Source organism: Coregonus clupeaformis, chromosome 40 (assembly GCF_020615455.1).
Source record: "Coregonus clupeaformis isolate EN_2021a chromosome 40, ASM2061545v1, whole genome shotgun sequence".
Taxonomy (NCBI): Eukaryota; Metazoa; Chordata; class Actinopteri; order Salmoniformes; family Salmonidae; genus Coregonus; species Coregonus clupeaformis.
The window spans coordinates 1764145-1775449 of record NC_059231.1 but is presented as its reverse complement, the minus strand read 5'-3'; the positions used below and the strand labels follow the sequence as shown (position 1 = coordinate 1775449).

General features: G+C 42.4%; 1 pseudogene; it reads left to right on the top strand.

Annotated features, from left to right (window-relative positions):
- Window positions 1-226: 226 nt before the first annotated feature.
- Window positions 227-8914, top strand: LOC121554892 (annotated as a pseudogene).
- Window positions 8915-11305: the final 2391 nt, after the last annotated feature.

Genomic DNA, 11305 nt, shown 5'->3' with positions numbered 1-11305 from the left:
AAATCTTAGTTGGCTAACACAATTATTCCTGGGAAGAGCGGTTGAACTTCTTGTAGGCCTGGAGGCCTCTGTCAATGCTATCTGTCATTGTGCTGAATTGGTTGGAAATTCCAAAGTGAGCCTTGAAGATTTATTTTCTGGAAAATGGGAAAGACGAAGACCATCAAATTGAATTAGTTCCATCTCTGTGTATTATTGGAACTTATTGACCACATCATTGCTGTGAACTGGTGTACAAAATCGATTTTTTAGGCAGAAGGTAGAAGATTACAGCAGTGTTGAAGACGATGAGGGCTCTTGTGCTGGGGTTGGTCTGTTTTGTGACATGGTCTGGTTCTACAGAGGCTCAGTTTCCTCGAGTGTGTAGCACGGTGGAAGGGATCGTCTCAAAGCAGTGCTGCCCTGCCCTCGGCTCTGATCCTGCTAACATGTGTGGACTTTTATCTGGACGAGGAAACTGCTCCGGCATCAGAGTCAGTACCAAACCAAAATTGGGTGGACCAATTCGAATGAGAAACCGAGATGACCATGAAAGGTGGCCAACTACACTACATGTTTTAATCAAACTTGGAGGTGCTTCAGTAAGTACTGAAATTATTAAATTATAATGTTGAAAATGTTAAACTGCACACTTCTAAGATATCTGTATTTTATTTTTATTTTTTCCCACGCATTAAGTAAATATAAAAAGTGTATTAGTATGTTTTACAGTATAGCTATAAGCTATGACCTATATTCCCTCCCTGTGTCTAGGTAACTTTGGTGGCTTTGACTGTGGCCAGTGTAAGTTCGGCTGGAAAGGACCAAACTGTGACGTGCGTAAATCCCCGGTGTTGAGGAAGAACATCCACTCTCTGACTCCAGCTGAGCTCCAGGAGTTCCTGGATGTGTTGGACCGGGCCAAGAACACCACCCACCCAGACTATGTCATTGCCACACAGCACTGGCTGGACCTGCTGGGGCCCAATGGAACCCAGCCCCAGTTCTCCAACATCTCCATCTACAACTTCTTTACATGGCAGCACTACTACTCTGTCAGAGATACTCCTTGGGGAATGTGAGCCATCACTCAAAAACAAACAAACAAGCAAACACAAACAATACATTATAATGACAATCATTTACATGTGCACAATGTTGAACAATTCAACTTCTATGGATATGATTGCACTTCTAAGACTAGAATGTTTCACCTGTTCTAGCAACTGGACGTTGATTTCTCCCACAAAGGACCTGCCTTTATAAATTGGCACAGATACCACATACTCAGCCTGGAGAGAGATCTGCAGGTAAGGGTGTAAAGGTCATTTAATTGTTGTATTTATTTACACAATATGAATATGTACTTGGGAAAATGTCAGCTTCCTAGAATGAGAACTTTGCTGTTCCATTCTGGAACTTTGCCACGGGGCAGACCGAGTGTGACGTCTGTACAGACTCCCTCCTGGGGGGGCACAACCCAGATGACTCCTCCCTCATCAGTAACCAATCCAGGTTCTCCAATTGGGGGGTGGTGTGTGACAGGTCTGGAGCAATTTGTGTCACAATACTGAATGTATGCGGCTAAGCTGACATAAATAAATGAGTATTTTGATGGGCACTGTTTCTTAACCCTCTAGAGCAGGGTTTCCCAAACTCTGTGCTTACGTTTACATCTTACGTCATTTAGCAGACGCTCTTATCCAGAGCGACTTACAAGAGCAATTAGGGTTAAGTGCCTTGCTCAAGGGCACATCGACAGATTTTTCACCTAGTCGGCTCGGGGATTAGAACCAGTGACCTTTCGGTTTCTGGCACAACGCTCTTAACCACTAAGCTACCTGCCGCCCAGGACCCCAAGGGGTGCATGTTTTGTTTTTTGCCCCAGAACTACACAGCTGATTGAAATAATCAATTAATCATCAATATTTGATTATTTGAATAAGCTGTGTAGTGTAAAAATAAATTAAACGGCACCCCTTGGGGTCCCCAGGACTGAGTTAGGGAAATGCTGCTAAGGCAGGGGGGTTCTACTAAACTAAACTAACATATGGAATTGTTTTAAGATGGTCATACCAAGGATCATTTAGCTATCTGATTTTGAATTGTAAGACCCCTTAAGGTATCAAAAAATATATTTAAAAAATATTTTATTAAACACTGAATTTGGCATTACTGCTATTAGCTCATTGAAATGCATTGAATAACAGATTCACTACATGGAATGACAGATAGTCCCACCCCCAAAAAAAATGAAAGGGAAATTTGTTCTGAAGTGTCTGTCCTACAGTATATCTGAGAGATATAAGAAAGATCAGGAAACACATTTTTTACATGTATTTAACCCCTTTTGTAGGCACTAAACTATCTCCATATACAGTGGGGGGAAAAAGTATTTAGTCAGCCACCAATTGTGCAAGTTCTCCCACTTAAAAAGATGAGAGAGGCCTGTAATTTTCATCATAGGTACACGTCAACTATGACAGACAAAATGAGAAATAAAAATACAGAAAATCACATTGTAGGATTTTTAATGAATTTATTTGCAAATTATGGTGGAAAATAAGTATTTGGTCAATAACAAAAGTTTCTCAATACTTTGTTATATACCCTTTGTTGGCAATGACACAGGTCAAACGTTTTCTGTAAGTCTTCACAAGGTTTTCACACACTGTTGCTGGTATTTTGGCCCATTCCTCCATGCAGATCTCCTCTAGAGCAGTGATGTTTTGGGGCTGTCGCTGGGCAACACGGACTTTCAACTCCCTCCAAAGATTTTCTATGGGGTTGAGATCTGGAGACTGGCTAGGCCACTCCAGGACCTTGAAATGCTTCTTACGAAGCCACTCCTTCGACCCAGCCACTTTCATCTTCAATGCCCTTGCTGATGGAAGGAGGTTTCACTCAAAATCTCACGATACATGGCCCCATTCATTTTTTCCTTTACACGGATCAGTCGTCCTGGTCCCTTTGCAGAAAAACAGCCCCAAAGCATGATGTTTCCACCCCCATGCTTCACAGTAGGTATGGTGTTCTTTAGATGCAACTCAGCATTCTTTGTCCTCCAAACACGACGAGTTGAGTTTTTACCAAAAAGTTATATCTGACCATATGACATTCTCCCAATCCTTTTCTGGATCATCCAAATGCACTCTAGCAAACTTCAGACGGGCCTGGACATGTACTGGCTTAAGCGGGGGGACACGTCTGGCACTGCAGGATTTGAGTCCCTGGCGGCGTAGTGTGTTACTGATGGTAGGCTTTGTTCCTTTGGTCCCAGCTCTCTGCAGGTCATTCACTAGGTCCCCCCGTGTGGTTCTGGGATTTTTGCTCACCGTTCTTGTGATCATTTTGACCCCACGGGGTGAGATCTTGCGTGGAGCCCCAGATCGAGGGAGATTATCAGTGGTCTTGTATGTCTTCCATTTCCTAATAATTGCTCCCACAGTTGATTTCTTCAAACCAAGCTGCTTACCTATTGCAGATTCAGTCTTCCCAGCCTGGTGCAGGTCTACAATTTTGTTTCTGGTGTCCTTTGACAGCTCTTTGGTCTTGGCCATAGTGGAGTTTGGAGTGTGACTGTTTGAGGTTGTGGACAGGTGTCTTTTATACTGATAACAAGTTCAAACAGGTGCCATTAATACAGGTAACGAGTGGAGGACAGAGGAGCCTCTTAAAGAAGAAGTTACAGGTCTGTGAGAGCCAGAAATCTTGCTTGTTTGTAGGTGACCAAATACTTATTTTCCACCATAATTTGCAAATAAATTCATTAAAAATCATACAATGTGATTTTCTGGATTTTTTTTTCTCAATTTGTCTGTCATAGTTGACGTGTACCTATGATGAAAATTACAGGCCTCTCTCATCTTTTTAAGTGGGAGAACTTGCACAATTGGTGGCTGACTAAATACTTTTTTTCCCCACTGTATAATTCCATTCATGTTTTAAACTGGTACCGGGGACCTTCAGACAAGTCTTGTGAGGCTTGTGGGCATCCTAGAGCAAAACAAATCAAAATCAAATCAAGTTTTATTTGTCACATACACATTTTTAGCAGATGTTATTGCAGGTGTAGCGAAACGCTTGTTTAGAACAGCATTCTTACGTAGGTATCCTCTTGTCCAGATGGGATAGGGCAGTGTGCAATGCGATGGCGATTGCATCGTCTGTGGATCTATTGGGGTGGTAAGCAAATTGAAGTGGGTCTAGGGTGTCAGGTAAGGTAGAGGTGATATGATCCTTAACTAGCCTCTCAAAGCACTTCATGATGACAGAGGTGAGTGCTACAGGGCGATAGTCATTTAGTTCAGTTAGTTTTGCTTTCTTGGGTACAGGAACAATTTTGGACATCTTGAAGCAAGTGGGGACAGCAGACTGGGATAGGGAGAGATTGAATATATCCGTAAACACTCCAGCCAGCTGGTCTGCGCATGCTCTGAGGACGCGGCTAGGGATGCCGTCTGGGCCGGCAGCCTTGCGAGGGTTAGAAGGTGTTTAGCTTGTCCGGGAGCAAGACGTCGGTGTCTGCGACGTGGCTGATTTTCCCTTTGTAATCCGTGATTGTCTGTAGACCCTGCCACATACGTCTCATGTCTGAGCCGTTGAATTGTGACTTCACTTTGTCTCTGTACTGACGTTTTGCCTGTTTGATTGCCTTACAGAGGGAATACACTGTTTGTATTCAACCATATTCCCAGTCACCTTGCAATGGTTAAATGCAGTTGTTCGCGATTTCAGTTTTGCACGAATGCTGCCATCTATCCACTGTTTCTGGTTTGGGTAGGTTTTAATAGTCACAGTGGGAACAACATCCCCTATACACTTCCTGATAAACTCAGTCACCGTGTCCATGTATACGTCAATGTTATTTTCAGAGGCTACCCGGAACATATCCCAGTCCGCATGAGCAAAACAATCTTGAAGCATGGATTCCGATTGGTTAGACCAGCGTTGAATAGACCTTAGCACGGGTACTTCCTGTTTGAGTTTCTGTCTATAGGAAGGGAGGAACAGAATGGAGTTGTGATCTGATTTGCCGAAGGGAGGGCGGGGGAGGGCCTTGTAGGCATTTCGAAAGGGGGAGTAGCAGTGGTCGAGTGTTTTCCCAGAGCGAGTACTACAGTCAATGTGTTGGTAGAACTTCGGTAGCGTTTTCCTCAAATTTGCTTTGTTAAAATCCCCAGCTACAATAACTGCGGCCTCAGGATATGTGGTTTCCAGTTTGCATAAAGTCCAGTGTAGTTCCTTGAGGGCCGTTGTGGTATCGGCTTGAGGGGGAATATACACGGCTGTGACTATAACCGAAGGGAATTCTCTTGGGAGGTAATACGGTCGGCATTTGATTGTGAGGTATTCTAGGTTGGGTGAACAAAAGGACTTGAGTTTCTGTATGTTATCACAATCACACCATGAGTAGTTAATCATGAAACATACACCACCTCCCTTCTTCTTCGCGGAGAGTTCTTTATTCCTGTCTGCGCGAAGTACTGAGAACCCAGCTGGCTGTATGGACAAAGACATGATTCCGTGAAACAGAGTATGTTACAGTCCCTGATGTCTCTATGGAAGGAGATCCTCGCCCTGAGCTCGTCTACTTTATTGTCCAGAGACTGAACATTAGCGAGTAATATACTCGGAAGCGGTGGATGGTGTGCACTCCTCCCGAGTCGGACTAGAAGTCCACTCCGAATACCTCTTCTCCGCTCGCGGCGTCTTGGAGCAGCCTCTGGGATAAGTTCAATTGCCCTGGGGGGTACAAACAAAGGATCCAATTCGGGAAAGTCGTATTCCTGGTTGTAATGCTGGTGAATTACCGCCACTCTGATATGAAAAAGTTATTTCCGGCTGTATGTAATAACACAAAAAAACGTTCTGGGCTAATAATGTAAGAAATAACACACAAAAAAACTCAATACTGCAAAGTTGCTTAGGAGCTAGAAGCAGAGCTGCCATGTCTGTCAGTGCCATCTTACCTGTACTGATATATACAGTACGAACATATACAGTACGTGTTTGTGAGAGACTCACCATTCCACAGAGGTGTGTAGCCCAAAACTGTTCGGACGCTACAGACAGAAGTTGGCAGAAGAGCCTGTATCGACTTCAGACCAGTCCTGTCAAGTCTCATCTTTCCACAGAGTGGTCGTAATAGCACAGGTGGCTGGTGGCACCTTAATTGGGGAGGACGGGCTCATAGTAATGGCTGGAACCGAAAAAATGAAATGGTATCGAACACATCAAACACATGGTTTACCTGTGTTTGATGCCATTCCATTCACTCCATTCCAGCTATTATTATGTGCCGTCCTCCGCTCAGCAGCCTCATGTGCATAATAGTTTTTATTAGGCCAAACCGTTCGGACGCTTTAGAAGTTCTTCGTGAGATGACCGATTTTCAGGATGTCTCATGTTCTGACAAATACCTCTCTAGCGCTACCTTTCACCCCAGATGCGGAAGGGCGATATCGGCGGAATTGGTGGATTGAGATGCAGCCCATGCAAAAAAACTGATACACTACATGACCAAAAGTATGTGGACACCTGCTCGTCGAACACCTCATTCCAAAATCATGGGCATTAATGCTGTGGGGACTTGCTTCTATTCAGCCACAAGAGCATTAGTGAGGTCAAGCACTGATGTTGGGCGATTAGGCCTGGCTCGCAGTCGGCGTTCCAATTCATCCCAAAGGTGTTTGATGGGGTTGAGGTCAGAGCTCTGTGCAGGCCAGTCAAGTACTTCCACATCGATCTCCATTCACTGGAACTAAGGGGCCTAGCCCGAACCATGAAAAACAGCCCCAGACCATTATTCCTCCTCCACCAAACTTTACAGTTGGCACTATGCATTCAGGCAGGTAGCGTTTCCTGGCATCCCCCAAACGCAGATTCGTCCTTCGGACTACCAGATGGTGAAATGTGATTCATCACTCCAAAGAACGCGTTTCCACTGTTCCAGAGTCCAGTGGTGGCAAGATTTACACCACTCCAGCCGACGCTTGGCGTTGCGTATAGTGATCTTAGGCTTGTGTGCGGCTGCTCGACCATGGAAACCCATTTCATCAGCACTCGGCGGACCCATTCTGTGCGGTTGTGTGGCCTACCACTTCGCGGTTGAACCGTTGTTGCTCCTAGACATTTCCACTTTACAATAACAGCACTTACCATTGACCGGGGCAGCTCTAGCAGGGCAGACATTTGCCGAACTGACTTGTTGGCTTCCTATTACAGTGCCACTTTGAAAGTCACTGAGCTCTTCAGTACGGGCCATTCTACTGCCAAAGTTTGTCTATGGAGATTGCATGGCTGTTTGCTCGATTTTATACACCTCTCAGCAACGGTGTGGCTGAAATAGCCGAATTCACTAATTTGAAGGGGTGTTCACATACTTGTGTATATGTATTGTATCTCTAGCTTAAACAGATGGATTTTGATGGGGATTTTTTTATTAAGTTAATTAGATTTCCAAAATTGTAGGAGAAAAATTAGTATTTTGATGGTTGCTGTTTCTTCATCTACAGTAACTTTCCTATTATGGTGTTTGGTGTTTTGTGTTTTGATGAAAATGAGTTTCTTTGACTCTGTCTTTCTGTGTGTGTGTGTGTGTGTGTGTGTGTGTGTGTGTGTGTGTGTGTGTGTGTGTGTGCAACAAGCTCTCACAGTCTCATGTTAGAATTAGACGTTCATCCAATGTTTCTCAAACATCAAATTTCGAAGTTGTTCCAAATGTCAAATTTCGAAGTGTTTAAGGTTAAGTTAAGCCATTAACTCCAAATTTTAAGTTAAAATGGTTAAGGTAAGTGTTAAGGTTTGGGATAGGCGTAAAACAAAAATTTCAAAAACAACTTTCTATCGTTGGATTCAAACATGCAACCTTTGGCACCAGAGGCAGATGCTTACGCCGTGTGATGCATAAGAACAGCCCTTAGCTGTGGTATATTTCCTGTTATAAACTGGGTAGTTTGGGTCCTGGATGCTGATTGGATGCTCAGACAATATACCACAGGTATGACGCAAGAATAGTTGTTTACTGTTCTATTTACGTTGGTAACCAGTTCATAATAGCAATAAGGCACCACAGGGGTTTGCGTTACATGGCCAAAATACCACATCGGTATCCAGGCTGTATACTTGCATTGCGTCGTGCTTAAGAACAGTCCTTATTGCTTAATTCATATCTCGTGTACAGACAATGTAAACATAAATGGTACTATAGATCTGTCATAATACAATGGGATGTGTGAGATAACGAACAGCATTAGTTCCAGTGCATTGGACAAATCACGATTTCGCAGGTGTTAGCATCTTTTGAATTTCGGATGGGGAGGGAACATTTGGCCCATAGACTTGCCCTTAACTTGCAAAGAGAGAGGGTGGAGCTCTTCCTTCCGGTTCCGAATCGAGCATCTGACCAATTACGCAAGACTTTAGTTCTGAGTTAACTGAGATTAATTGGCCATATACCACAAACCCCTGAGGTCTCTTATTGCTATTATAAACTGGTTACCAAGATAAATAGAACAGTAAACTAGTATTTTTCATACCGTAGTATATTGTCTGATATACACACAGATTAAATGCTATTTCAGCCAATCAGCATTCATGACTGTAGCTCAGTTGGTAGAGCATGGCGCTTGCAACGCCAGGGTTGTGGGTTTGATTCCCATGGGGGGCCAGTATGAAAAATGTATGCACTCACTAACGGTAAGTCACTCTGGATAAGAGCGTCTGCTAAATGACTCAAATGTAAATGTAAAAATGACTCAAATTACAGTTTTTTTTAAATATTACAATTAACTACCATGTCTTTTCTCCCAGCCTGGATGAATATAACCGCATGGTCACTCTGTGTAATGGGACCAGTGAGGGACGTATAAGGAGAGGTCAGATAGGAGGACCAACATTCATCTGCCGACCGGTGAAGACAGCGTGGCTTTAAACCCTCAATACAATACAATAGAAAGTACACAGACAACTCTTGAACTAAAGCCGAACAGTAGCTAACAGTAAGCCCACAGTTTATCTGATTATGCCTGTAAGCAATTTTCATGTTATTTTAATAAATGGTCCTACTAAGAAAATCAATTGAAACATAACTCAGGAAAGTACTTATTTCGTCAACATAAAATCCTGAGGGTAGAATGTTTGAGCACAGTCATATGTCTATTCAGTCAATAAGAATAATTTACAAGGGATTAACCTATACAGAATAATGAATATATACTGAATCTTTACTAAACCTAGTGCCTGTTCTTTTCAGTGCCTGTTCTATGAATGATTTCGGGACAAAAATGTAGTCTATGTTTGAGAATAAAAGCGGATTCGACATCCTTTCATTCTGATTCCAATTCCAATGTATTTTTCCTGTCTCCATTTGTTTTCAAGTTTCATACAATACAGTTATAAAATAACTGCATGGTTTACTTCTTAATTGACATCTTTACATATTTCAACAAACACATTCCATTTGGCTTCTTCCAGGATTCTTACTGGCTAATCCTGTTAAGTGCAGTGAACCTCATAGTATGTGTTGTATAAGGAACTTGTAGGAGAAATGAACAGGTACACAAAGGGGATTCTTTCAGGGGCTATTTTCCTTCTTTCTATTGATTTCTTAAATTAGGTCCATAAAATGTTGACTTTAATTAATTCAACAACTAGGTAGACTTGCTGAGAGTAAATATGATTGTAAGCTTTTAAAGTAAACAACATATTATTGTATATTTCTTTATGACAATAGTTAAAGGTGTTACAATACCGGCACATTGTTTCTACAAGGTTACATTGAATTAGATGTAATTTTTCGATTTAGGATATTTTGGATTCAGTTTTAGATTCAATTCAGTTTTAGATTTTTTAAAAAATCTCATTCCCTTATGGCAGTATATGTGTGTAGGTATTCATGCCCAGTGTGATTGGCAATGTGACTTTTCCCTCATCATTCAACAGTCACATGCCAGATCATAGGTAACAGGGGGTAGGGAATGTCTAGCTAATGATACAAGCACATCAGCTATTTCTTCACTGACGTACTAAACATCACATGCCTTCATTGATGTGTTTGGAGCTCCTCCCACAGAACAAAGAATGCTTGGTTCTCAGACGAACCCAACAATCAGTTGATGACTTTTTAATAATATAATATAATAATAATAATATGCCATTTAGCAGACGCTTTTATCCCAAGCGACTTACAGTCATGCATGCATACATCTTTGTGTATGGGTGGTCCCGGGGATCGAACCCACTACCCTGGCGTTACAAGCGCCGTGCTCTACCAGCTGAGCTACAGAGGACCACAGTGGAGTTGAGAAAAATCATTCTTAGTAATACAGTATAGACACACGATATGATTAGGCTATCATGATTTAAAGGATTTAGGGTTATCCAGTTGAAGTCGGAGGTTTACATACACCTTAGCCAAATACATTTAAACTCTGTTTTTCACAATTCCTGACATTTAATCCTAGTAAAAATTCCCTGTTTTAGGTCAGTTAGGATCACCACTTTATTTTAAGAATGTGAAATGTCAGAATAATAGTAGAGAGAACTATTTATTTCAGCTTTTATTTATTTCATCACATTCCCAGTGGGTCAGAAGTTTACATACACTCAATTAGTATTTGGTAGCATTGCCTTTAAATTGTTTAACTTGGGTCAAACGTTTTGGGTAGCCTTCCACAAGCTTCCCACAATAAGTTGAGTGAATTTTGGCCCATTCCTCCTGACAGAGCTGGTGTAACTGAGTCAGGTTTGTAGGCCTCCTTGATCGCACACGCTTTTTCAGTTCTGCCCACAAATGTTCTATAGGATTGATGTCGGGGCTTTGTGATGGCCACTCCAATACCTTGACTTTGTTGTCCTTAAGCCATTTTGCCACAACTTTGGAAGTATGCTTGGGGTCATTGTCCATTTGGAAGACCCATTTGCGACCAAGTTTTAACTTCCTGACTGATGTCTTCAGATGTTGCTTCAATATATCCACATACATTTCCTTCCTCATGATGCCATCTATTTTATGAAGTGCACCAGTCTCTCCTGCAGCAAAGCACCCCCACAGCATGATGCTGCCACCCCCGTGCTTCACGTGCTCCTTCCTGAGCGGTATGACGGCTGATTATTTGTACAGATGAACGTGGTACCTTCAGGCGTTTGGAAATTGCTTCCAAGGATGAACCAGACTTGTGGAGGTCTACAATTTTTTTCTGAGGTCTTGGCTGATTTCTTTTGATTTTCCCATGATGTCAAGCAAAGAGACACTGAGTTTGAAGGTAGACCTTGAAATACATCCACAGGTACACCTCCAATTGACTCAAATGATGTCAATTAG